Raw genomic sequence first — 12,113 nt, 5'->3', positions numbered from 1 at the left:
TTTGATTGTTGATGATAGTGATGTCATGTACCTGACAGAATTAGTGAGGGGTCATGAAGATATTCATGCGTATGTAGAGCACCCAATACATGACCCTATATTAGTTGTTAAAGGACAGGATGTTGGTGAAGGTGTGCAGCCATTGGCATTGGAGCAAGACTTTACAGGTTATTATGACAATGATGATAGTAGTTATAGTGATGGTAGTGAACATGATGACCATGATGGGGATGATTTTTATAGTTTTTAGGATAGTGATGGCATGTATGTTAATGATCAAACTTTGAACAATGAGGATGAACTTAAGTTTAATGCTGATGTTCCTACTGAGGTGGTTGCTTCTCAAGTGGGTTTAAGGAGAGTAGGTAAAAAACCTATCATTGAGCACCCACTTGAGGTCTTTCTTATAAGTGATAGCAGTGATAGTGTGGGAAGTGATGGTGGGGAAGTGGCCTAGAAGATGATATAGAGTTGAATCATGGTGTTAGAGACTTTGTTGAAGATAGTAGTTGGGATGGTAAGGATGGTGCTGATGTTAATGAACTAGGCCAAATGAGTGCTGGTGTAATGAACTCTGATTATGAGAGTGAGGGATTGCACAGTCTTGTGGAATCATCATCTGATGATGAGCTTGGGTATGATAGTAATGATAAGTACGAGGATGATAATAGGACATATGTGGGAGATGAAAGGGAACAGAAAAAAAAGCAAGTGAGGAAGTTCCCTGTGTTTAAGCCAGTGGCTAAGGCTGGGCATATTTATTTTGAAAAAGATTTGCTGTTTACTACACCTAAGCAATTCAAGGAAGTTATAACAGATTATGCAGTTCATGGTAGATGGGGGATCAGATTTGTTAAAAATGATCTGCAAATGGTAAGAGCAGTCTGCCAAGAAGGGTGCAAGTTTGTTGCCTATCTAACAAAGCTGCTAAGGGAGAGGAGCTACCAACTAAGGACATTGACATTGGAACACACTTGCTGTAGAAGTTATAAGAATCCTAGGTGTACTTCATCATACATTGGGAAGAAGTTGATGAAGAAGGTGAAAAGACAGCCTAATATTAAGTTGAGAGACATCCAAGAGGCTGCCCATGACAAGTATACCCTAAACATAAGTGCAGGAAAAGCAAGTAGGGTTAGGGATAAGGCTCAAGAATATGTTGATGGTGCTTATACACAACAGTACAACCAGCTATGGGAGTATTGTGAGGAATTAAGGAGGGCTAGTCCTAGTAATACCATACTTATGAAGGTACATACCTTCCATGATGGTGATTTAGCAGCTGAGATGGATTTGGTGTGTGGGGTGCCTTATTTTGAGAGGCTATACATATGTTTGAAGGGCTGCAAGAAGGGGTTTTTAGCTGGATGCAGGCCATTCATTGGTTTGGATGCCTGCCATTTGAAGAACAAGTCAGAGGGGCAATTGATTACTGCAGTATGCAGAGATCCTACTGAAGAGTATTTCCCACTTGCATATGTAGTGGTAGAGGCTGAAACCAAGGACTCTTGTACTTGGTTCATCAATCTGTTACTTGCAGACATAGGTCATAATAGGAGATGGGTGTTTATGTTAGACCAACAGAAAGTGTGTAGTTTATTCTCTATTTGGTTGTTTTTTTCTTCATTTACTCATTGTATCTATCTTTAAGACATATTTTCCTTTGATATTGCTTGTGACAGGGATTGGTACAAACTTTCATTGATAACTAGCCACGGTATGAACATAGGATTTGCTGCAGGCACCTCTACAACAACTTCAAGAAGAACCATCCTGGTGTTCTGATCAGAGAACTGTTTTGGAGGGTAGCCAAGGCAACTTATAAAGAAGAGTTTGATAGGGTGATGGATGAGTTGAAGGGTATTGATGTTGATGCACACAGTTGGTTGGATGCTCATTCAACAACAAAATGAGTCAAACACATGTTTAGTGAGGATGCCTTGACTGACACTATAGTAAACAATATGTGTGAGAGTTTCAACGGTAGGATTCATAAATTCAGGTCCAAGCCTATAATTAGCATGATATGAGTCTTTGTAATCACCTATAGTTAATTAGGTTCATTGTTTGGTACTGTTTTTAGCAGGTGTTGCAATTAATATCTAATGTTTCATTGTACTTGTATGTGCTTGCAGCTTGAGTGTATCAGGCTATGTCTCATGGTTAGGTTTCAAGAGAACAGAGAGAAGATTCTAAGAGTAGAGTCAAATATTTGTGCCAAGGTTTTGAAGAGGTTGCATAAGGAAAAACTGGCAGCCAGTAGGTGGTTAGCTTGTTAGGCAGGGCAACCCCAGTTTGAAGTAAAAAATGGTTTGCATAGTTTCATTGTTGACTTGACCACAACACACTGTAGTTGTAGGAAGTCAGATATAAGTGGCATGCCCTGTGCTCATGCAATCACCTGCATATTTTTCAACAGATAAGATGCTGAGCAATATGTTCACCCATGTTACCATGTCTCTACATATAAGGCCTGCTATGAACTAATCATATATATCACCAATCAATAGACAAAATATGTGGAGACCTAGTGGTGTGACCTCAGTTCAGCCTCCCATAAAAAAAAGACCACCTGACAGACCTAAGAAGAAGAAAACAAGGGAACCTAATGAGTAAACAAGTAGGAGATCTGACATCTCTAAGCAATGCAAGGCCTTTGGTAAGTTAAGGCATAGTAGAAAAAGTTGCAAGGGTGAGATTGGAGGGAACTCCTCACCGCCAGGCACCATAAATAAAACCAGTACATCTAATATATGGACGTGTGTGAAATAGTTGTTTTTCAATATTCAATATTAATGTGTGTGAATTTCTTGTTTGTAGGCCAGCATGCACAACTTTAGCTCTAGTCCAAGTGCATCATCTCAGTCCAGCATGCATAGCCCATCCACTTTAAGTGCACCACCATACCAGTCCAGCATGCCCAGCTTCAAGCCAAGTGCACCATCTCAATCTAGCATGCATAGCCTAGCCATTCTAAGTGCACTATACTAGTCCAGCAAGCCCAGCTTCAAGCCAAGTGCACCATTTCAAGCCAAGACAAGCTCAGCCACTCAATTTGTAGCATCTCAGACTAAGATGCACCAATCCAGTCCAAATGTAACACCTCATGCCTGGACAAGCTCATCCAATCCATTTCAGGCTAGCAGAAGCACATTCATCCACTCATATACACAGCAGCACAACTCTACTCCAGCTACACCACACCTGTCAGGCAGCACCACACAAAATCTAGGTGCACATCAGAACTCCAGCAGCAACAACCCAAATCCAAGGCAGAAAAAGACAAGGGTGGTCACATCAAAGACTCTAAAGGCTTTTAAGAATGCATTTAGATACATGGAAGCAATCAGACATAGTGGGAGTCAATCATCTGTGCATGGTCCAAGGAAATGAATAGAGCACAAGTTTATTTTTCCTTTGCTTGTCTTGTGTATTTATGGTGATAGGGTTAACTATAGAATAATGCCCTTTGTTTTGTAGAAAGTGATGGTAATGGTAATAGAGTTAACTATGGAACAATGCCCTTTGTTTTGTAGAAAGTGATGGTAGAAAGTGTTGTTTTGTTTAAACATGAACCCTTTGTCCTGCTTTGATACTCATAGCAATGAGTTATAGTTTTTTTTTTTTTTATTGAATAAGGTAGTACAATGAGTTATAGTTAATGATAAGTTCAAGATGTATTCCTATTGCCTTTGTGTTGTTTAGGTTAATATTGAATCTTGTGTCCTGTTTTGGTTTTCACAGCAATGACAAGCTGTTAATGAAGATGCTGTGTTAGAAATTTTATTGAGCTTTGTTATATATCTTGACACTAGTGATACTGACATGTTTGTTGTATATATGTGTTGATATCCTTGGACCATTGGTATATAGAGTCTCTATATTTCATGTTTCAAGCCTTGTTTCTTTCCCTTTGCCCATAAACATATACTGACAGGTTTGCTAGGATAGTATTTACTTCTCATTTCAGGAGTAGGATCAAGAAAATAGGTCAAATTGTTATTTAGGCACAGATTCACAGATTCATTAGTTAAGTTCACAATAATTACCATTGCATAACACATCACCAACACACTGCTAGTCTAGTCATCAAGGAACAGGGGCATTCATTTCATTCCAGGAATGGTACAAAAAAAAAAAAAAAAAAAAAAACCACTAGGTGTTTCCATGCTAGCTACCTAACCAAAAAATTTACACACTGCCAACCCTATGCATTAGCAATTACAGGATATTGAAACTTCTCATCTATGTAACATGCTAACCAAACATACACTTCCACCACCCACCTAACAAAACATAAACACTTCCACACTTCCCACTTGCTGCCTAACCACACTTCTACTACCTGTCTAACTACGCATACAATTACAGAGACAAATCCCACATATTGCTAATAAGAATGCCAAAGCCACAGTGTAAAACTTCTCTCTCTTGTAGCATCTTGCAACCTCAGCCTCTAGTCTGATAATCCGTTGCCTTTGCTCTGGGATGAGCACCTTACCACGTTCACATATCTCATCATCATGCCATTGGAAGAATTTACACTTTCGCCCAACTTGAAATGCAAACCAAGCACTTAATAATGAAACACAAGAAAATTGAAAAATAAACTTCCACCACCAAAGAAGAAAAAAAAACTAAACCCCAGTAAAACAAAATACTCAAATTGAACTACCCAGTAGTTTGGACAGCCATAAAACCTTCTGCCAGGGTTGTTTGCTGTCCACGAAACGACAAACACTAGTTTTCAGCGTAGTAGCACCTCAATGGAGCTCTCCTCCTCAAGCTTGAACTGGTTGAAGAGCTTGCTTCCATCTGATTAGGGACTTCGAAATGGTTGAAGATCTTGAGAGATGGTTGATGATGATGGTGGCTTCAAGTGGCAAAGATGGTTTAAGAGAGAGGCTGATGGTTTGAGAGAGATAGAGAGGTTGATCTAGGGATTCAAGTCTGATTTGTGCATTTTCAGTGCCAGATTGGTTGGTGAGTGCCTCACGTGACTGGGTTTGGGGTGGGAAAGCCACGTGTAAAAAAATATCATTATTTTATTTCTCTGTTAGCCACATATGCTTTCTCCGTTTGTTGGTTGATGGCAAGAACTTAAATTTCACGCGTTAATTAGTTTAAGGACTAAAAGTGATAAAATTAAAATGTAGGGACCAAAATGAAAAAAGTTAAAATGTAGGGACTAAAAGTGCATTTATGCCTATAATATAATAATAATAAGTAATGTTAGAGACACAACAAGATGTTATAACAATTATAGTTGTTTACAATTGTTTATTTATTTATTATTAATATTGATTGATTTTCTTTAGGCTATTTTTTTTTTTTATATATTGTCTTTTAATTTTGCCCCCCCTAAATTGAAATCCTGACTCCACCACTGCATAGAAATAATCGTCCACCAATGAGAATACAATAGCTAAAGGTGATTAGTAATATCAGTTAGCCATAAACTATGCATTTTATGGAGAGAAGGGTTAGAATGGTATGGTTGTAATGGCTATTGATACTATTCATTCCTTATATACATAGGTTTTTTAAAATCATGGCAATATGACCAAGCATTGTTTCACAATGTTGTTGAAGGCGATCACCTCACTCGATGATATGCCTAGCATGTCTCTGCGTCCAATCAATACCGACCTTCCCCCTCAAATCAATCCAATGAAGTACTGTATCAGTGCCGACATGACGGGGAATTTCTTAAATCATCCCAAATTGACAAATGACACGATTCGGTGTATATTTCTCTACTAGATGGAAACATACAAGCGGCACCGTTGCCGTCCATACAGCCTCCCTGCAACGCACCATGGCAGAAGGTCTTTTAATTCAGCTTCATACGGTTGCCACACCACCTACAACAACCAAAAAACAAGTAGGCAACACATTAGATAACAATGTTTATATTTCAAAGTTCACCAAACGTATATCTTGTTCCTAAACATGTAAAACAAGGCATTTTCATACCTGGCCTGGCAACATTGAAGCTATTTGCTCGCGATACCTATCCCTGAAGATGTGGGCGGGCCTGTTTTTCTTGTTTGGGACCCACAACCACCTACAATCAAGAACAAGGGATCAATATCTACAACTTTCCCACTTTGAATATGCATATGATTAAAACTATAATGTAATTAAGTTAATGTAATGAAGTTGTAGGAAACAATTTGCATATAGACAGGGTGAAGTTCCAAATCATGGTTATTACAGCTAACTATAACATGTTATTGGGGAGAGCTTGGTTAATGTACACAGTAATTTTAAATAAAGTATTATAACTTTAGCCCACCCACTCACTTTTCAACTAATCATTACAAACATGCATACTTTGTTATGCTACATTTAGAGTATGTTTTCTAATAAGATAGTTAATCTAATAAACTAAAACTTGGTTAACTACATAGCTTTTATATATTTATAAAGTAAAAAAAAAAAAAGTAGCATATATATTAACCTAATCATATAATTTTGGAAATTTGACAAAAAAATTAGAGTATATTAACCTAATCATATATATTGAACCTCTGTTTAGAATTAAACAATTTTAAACAATTGTTTAATATTGACTTAAATAATTCCTAGAAGCCTTTAAAATAAATAAATCAATTCAAGTTACATGACGTGTATGAGATAGAGACTTACTTTAGGGACAGTGGACCACGCACTGGAGGACCATAAGCACCCACTAGCGGGCCACGTTTAACTGTCGGGCACAAATATGGGAACCTAGCCCATGCCCAAAATTGGACCAATAGCAAGCACTCACCAATCTGACTGGCTGTCTTATCGCTTGCCCTGCATAACTCTCTGTTCAACCATGCAAGGCACTTCCCCAACTGTACCTTCGTGAGTTGTGAAGGTCCTCCAATTGCTGCACCCACATTAGATGCACCTTATCGCCAAATTTGTCCATAAAGATCGTGTCCACAAGTAGCGCTAGGATGTAGCATTATGCGTACTCATGCAACTTTTCCTCTTCAGCATTAGGCGACAATAGACCAGCAACTTGCTCCAAAAGCCGTTTGATGACAATCCTCTAGCCAATAAGTTGCTTTGTTTCATCATTTATAGGAACAAAGCCAAGGAAGTCTCGGTACACATCCTGCCATACTTTCTGCATGCTCCCTGTTATAGCCTTGCCATCAACAGGAAGCCCAAGAAGAACCTCTACATCCTACAATGTGATGGTGACCTCACCATGTGGCATGTGGAAGGTGTGAGTCTCAGGTTGCCATCGCTCCACTAAGGCTGTTATCAGGCCATGGTCAACCTCTCTACCCAAGGTCCTAAGGAGTCCCTCCTAGACATGGTAATATGGGTCAGAATTTTCTGACTTGACCGACCCGAACCCGATTTTTTTGACCCAAAGCAAAAACGGGTTGACCGTGACCCGTGACCCGACCCATTAAAAAAAATTCGCAAATTTTTTTTTAATTACGTCCTGATACTTTGTGCATAAATATCAAAACTAATAAAGTAGTAATAAAGCACAAGTGCACAACCATCAATGCTTGACAGTAGACAACTAAGACTAAGACAAGACAAGTCAGTGAAGTCACTACAAACACAACACAAGTGACAAGGGTAAGTCAACTAGTCAAGGGCCAACCGGCCAAGGGCTCAGAAGGCTGTCTCACAACCATTAAAAATAAAAAAATCTCATTCAATTTCAATGCTTTATGCTTGCTGCTAGCTGTAGTCCACTCTGATTCACTCCATTGTCCAAAGCCACAAAATGCACATTACAAATAAATTAATCAATTATACAAACAAACGGTATAAACTTGAAACAGTGAAACCTAAAGCTGAAAGTTGAGTTCCTCTCCTCACTTCCTCTACTTCTCATCTCTTGCGCCTCCAGAGTCCTCAGTTCGGCTTGGCAGCCTCTGCCCTTCTTCAGTGAATCAGTCTTCACACATTCGGCCTCTGCCCTTCTACACTGGCAACGCTACTTTGCTTTCTCACTTCTCTCAATTCTCTGTCTCTCGCCACCCACAAGCCGCACGGCCCACACAGCTGCTAACCCATTTAAGAGGAGCACAACCACAAATCATCAACTATGGTGAAGGTAAGTTAAATCATTTTCATCATTCTCTTAAATCCCTAAATGTTTTTAGTTTTTGGATTGATTTTTTAATATTATGAATTTATGATTTAGCAATAATAATATAATATACTGCTCTACCTCTGCTAACATTATATTTAATTGTTTGTGTGTTTGATTGTTGAATGTCTGTGTCATTTGGAATCTTGGATGAATGTGTCATCAAATATAGTATACTGCTCTACCTCTGCCTCTACTCTGCCTCTGTGTCATTTGGATGAATGTCTTATGGAGTTATGTTTACCATTTACAGTTTCTTTAGATGTCTTAAATAGACTATAATTTTAATTTTAATTATATATTTTGCTTTGATAATTAGAGTACAGTGGCTTCTTCGGCTATAAATTTGGAAAGTGATGATGATGCTGTAATTATGGATACTTCTACTAATCCTTCACCATCTTTAAGAGTTAATTCAAAATTAAAGTTTAAGAAACCAAAAAGAGTTTCAGGAAAAAAAAAACAAAGGAAAAACAGAAACTACACACTTCTACAGTTTGGAATGAATTTGTGAAATTGCCTATTGATGAAGAAGGGATAATTAAGGCTACTTGTCAATGGTGTGGGAAAATGTTTTTGGCAGATAGTCATCATGGAACATCAAACTTGCATCGCCATCTTCTTAAATGCTTAAAACGAAAAGAAGCAAAACAAGATGGTGAAGAAAAGGGTAGTGTGTTAGTGTTACAAAACAAGATAACTCAAGAAGAGTTTCGTGAGATGTTAGCAGAGGCTATTATTAAACATAATTTACCATTTAGCTTTATTGAGTATGAGGGCATTAGAAAAATTTTCAACTATCTAAATTCAGATGTTAAACTTATTTCTAGGAATACTTCAAAAGTTGATGTTCTAAAACTTTACAAGAATGAGAAGGATGATGTTAAAAATAAGTTGAAATCAATTCCTGGTAGAATATGTTTGACTTCGGATTTATGGACCTCTATTACAAGTGAGGGATATATTTGTTTTACGGCATATTATGTGGATGAGAATTGGAAACTAAAAAACATCATCTTGAATTTTTGTCATATGCCACCTCCACACACGGGAACTCTTTTATCGGAGAAAATTTTAAGTTTCTTGGAAGAATGGGGTATTTAGAAGAAAATATTTTCCATTACTTTAGATAATACATCTAATAATGATAATTGCCAAGATTTCATAAAGCAAAAGCTTAATGAGGGGGGTTTATTGTTATGTGATGGTATCTTTTTCCATGTGCGTTGTGGTGCTCATATATTGAATCTTATTGTTCAAGAAGGATTGAAAGTAATAGATGACTCGGTGATTAAGATCCGAGAAACTATGAAATATTTTAAAGGATCAGAGAGTAGAGTGTGCAGATTTGATGAATGTGCCAAGATAGTTGGTATGAAGAGAACAAAGGGTTTACGTTTAGATGTGTGTACAAGATGAAATACAACATATGACATGATTGACAGTGCTATAAGATATCGTTTTGTGTTGAACCGTTTAGCAGAGGAAGATGCTAATTTCAAGCATTGTCCATCAAGGGATGAATGGAATAGAGTTGAAAGGATAACTTGATTTTTGAAACCTTTCAATGACATTACAACTCTATTTTCTGGAATTGATTACCCTACAGCAAATCTATATTTTCAAGGAGTGTCTTGAATTGAATTGCTCTTACTTGAAGAAATGGAGAGCCAAGATTCATTTATCAGTAATATGGCAGAACAGATGAAAGTTAAATTTGACAAATATTGGGATTGTTATAGTGTGGTGCTAGCTTGTGCCATTGTTCTTGATTCAAGGTATAAGTTGGGTTATGTGGACTATATTTTCAAGAAAATAGAGCCGATTGAGCACATTGTTGAAATGAAGGTGGAGAGTATTGAGACTACATTGTATAAGCTTTTTTCAGAATATGAACGCCCCAAACTTATGGCCACTACAAATGTTTCATCTTGTGTTGGGAGTTCTAGTCATACTAGTGGTGTTGTGGATGATCCTAATGATGATGGTGATGATGAAGATAAGGAAGATGATGTAAGTGAATTGCATTTTGTTTGGTATATGTTGTGCTATGTTTTTTTAATAATAAAGATTGTAATGTTGTGTGGTATTATTTTTCATTGCAATTTTTTTTTTAATGATTAGGAATTTGATCATTATGAAAGTGGTCGTGGTACCAAAACAAAAAAAAATCTTAGTTGGACTTGTATTTAGAAGAGTCTAGACTTGACAAAAAGAAAAATTCAAAGTTGGAAGTTCTCTCTTGGTGGAAAGAGCATTACAATTGGTTTCTAGAGCTCTCTTTAATAGCAAGGGATCTCATGAGCATTCCGATAACCACTGTTGTTTCTAAATCAAGTTTTAGCATTGAGAAAAAATTCTTACTCCGTATCGATCACGTCTTTTACCTAAGAATGTGGAAGCTACGTTATGTACTAAAAATTGGTTATATGGATTTGAAGGCAATTTAATTTTTTTTATAGTCATAATTATACAATTTTAATTCTTTATTGATTTGCTTTCATGGTACATTAAGTTATATTAAAATATTGTATTGTAGATGAAGATGCTAACAAAATTGGCCAACTTGAGCTACAATTTGCAAGTATGAATATTTGCAGTGCTGAATTTGCTACCAACATTGAGTAGATTGAGATTGAGGTGTAATTCTTATAAAATATTTACTTGTTTTTCTTTACTTAATATGTTATGTTTATTTTTAAATCTTTTTTTGTTTAGTTTAACTTTTTTTGTTTAGCTAGGACTGCAACAGGGTGCCTTTTGGAAGCTAGTGTCATTGCAACTGTTTATAACTTCCAAAGAATTTTGTTTTTAAGTGATTGTGGAGGACTTTTTACAACCCTTAACAGCAAGAGAGCTTCGGATTAGCAGGATTCTACTAGGCTTGCTAACCTTAACTTTCTTGTTCAAGGTGGCTTACTCTACAAAATGATCTTAGTGCCCTCTTTGCTAGTTAATCATATAAGTGTTGTAGCTAAGCAGGCAACTCTATTGCCTTTGAACCAGCGCTGGTTGAATCCAGCTTTGTATATGAGCTCGTAAATTCTTAATGTTGTTTGTTTTGTACTCCCTGTTTTTGGTATCAAAAAAAAGAAAAAGAAAGATGCTTGTCAGAAATTTTGAGTTGGTTACTTGATGACAAAGGCGGTAGAAGGCTTGTAAGTTGTATATGAAAAAATATGTGCTTAACAGCTTAAGTTCCATGCATTAAATCAAAATGTAGTTGTTTTGCTTCTACTGGAAGTTGAATATAAATCTAGATCTTTTACACTCTCAATATGAGTTGCTCTTCTTTCTTAGTCTTTTTGTAATTGAAAAAAAAAAATTGTCTGAAAAATACGGGTCAACCCGACATGACTCGCAACCCGATTGACCCACAAACCTGATTGACTCGACCCACCCGTTTTGCCACGTCTAGTCCCTCTAGACTAAGTCCCTTAATGATGTCAACGACTTAGTCGTCCACCATTGGCTCTAGATTGGAGAACTCTTCACTACAACTGCAGCAGGTAAGGGCTCCCGGATCCTGCACAGAACAGAACCATGGATTAATATATGATAGCAGGTGTGTGTACATTGTATGAATTAAATGGGGTACCATAAGAAGGATATAGTTCAGAACAACACATTCCAAAATATCAAGCTAATGGAAAAGGAAAACATGAAGAAGCAGAAAGCAGTGCAAAGTAAATCTACTCCATGCATAAAGTGCATACACAACTTGACCAAGCCTTAATCTTAATGAGCATATAAAGATTGTACCTAATGCAAAAAACTCCCAGTTAATGTGCGTGAAAGATAGAATAAAGAGAAGAAAGATAATGCAAGGTGACCCAATAACAAGTTGCATAACAATGCCTAATGGCATGTTTATATGCAAATAAAAGGGAATTGAAAAAGAAAAAAAATATCTAGACCCTATTTCTTATGATTTAGACATATTTTATTAACAACAACTAACTGCAAAATAAGCAGTATACTACATACTACAAATTCCATC

Source organism: Quercus robur, chromosome 11 (genome assembly GCF_932294415.1).
Source record: "Quercus robur chromosome 11, dhQueRobu3.1, whole genome shotgun sequence".
NCBI lineage: Eukaryota > Viridiplantae > Streptophyta > Magnoliopsida > Fagales > Fagaceae > Quercus > Quercus robur.
This window is presented reverse-complemented; position numbering follows the sequence as displayed.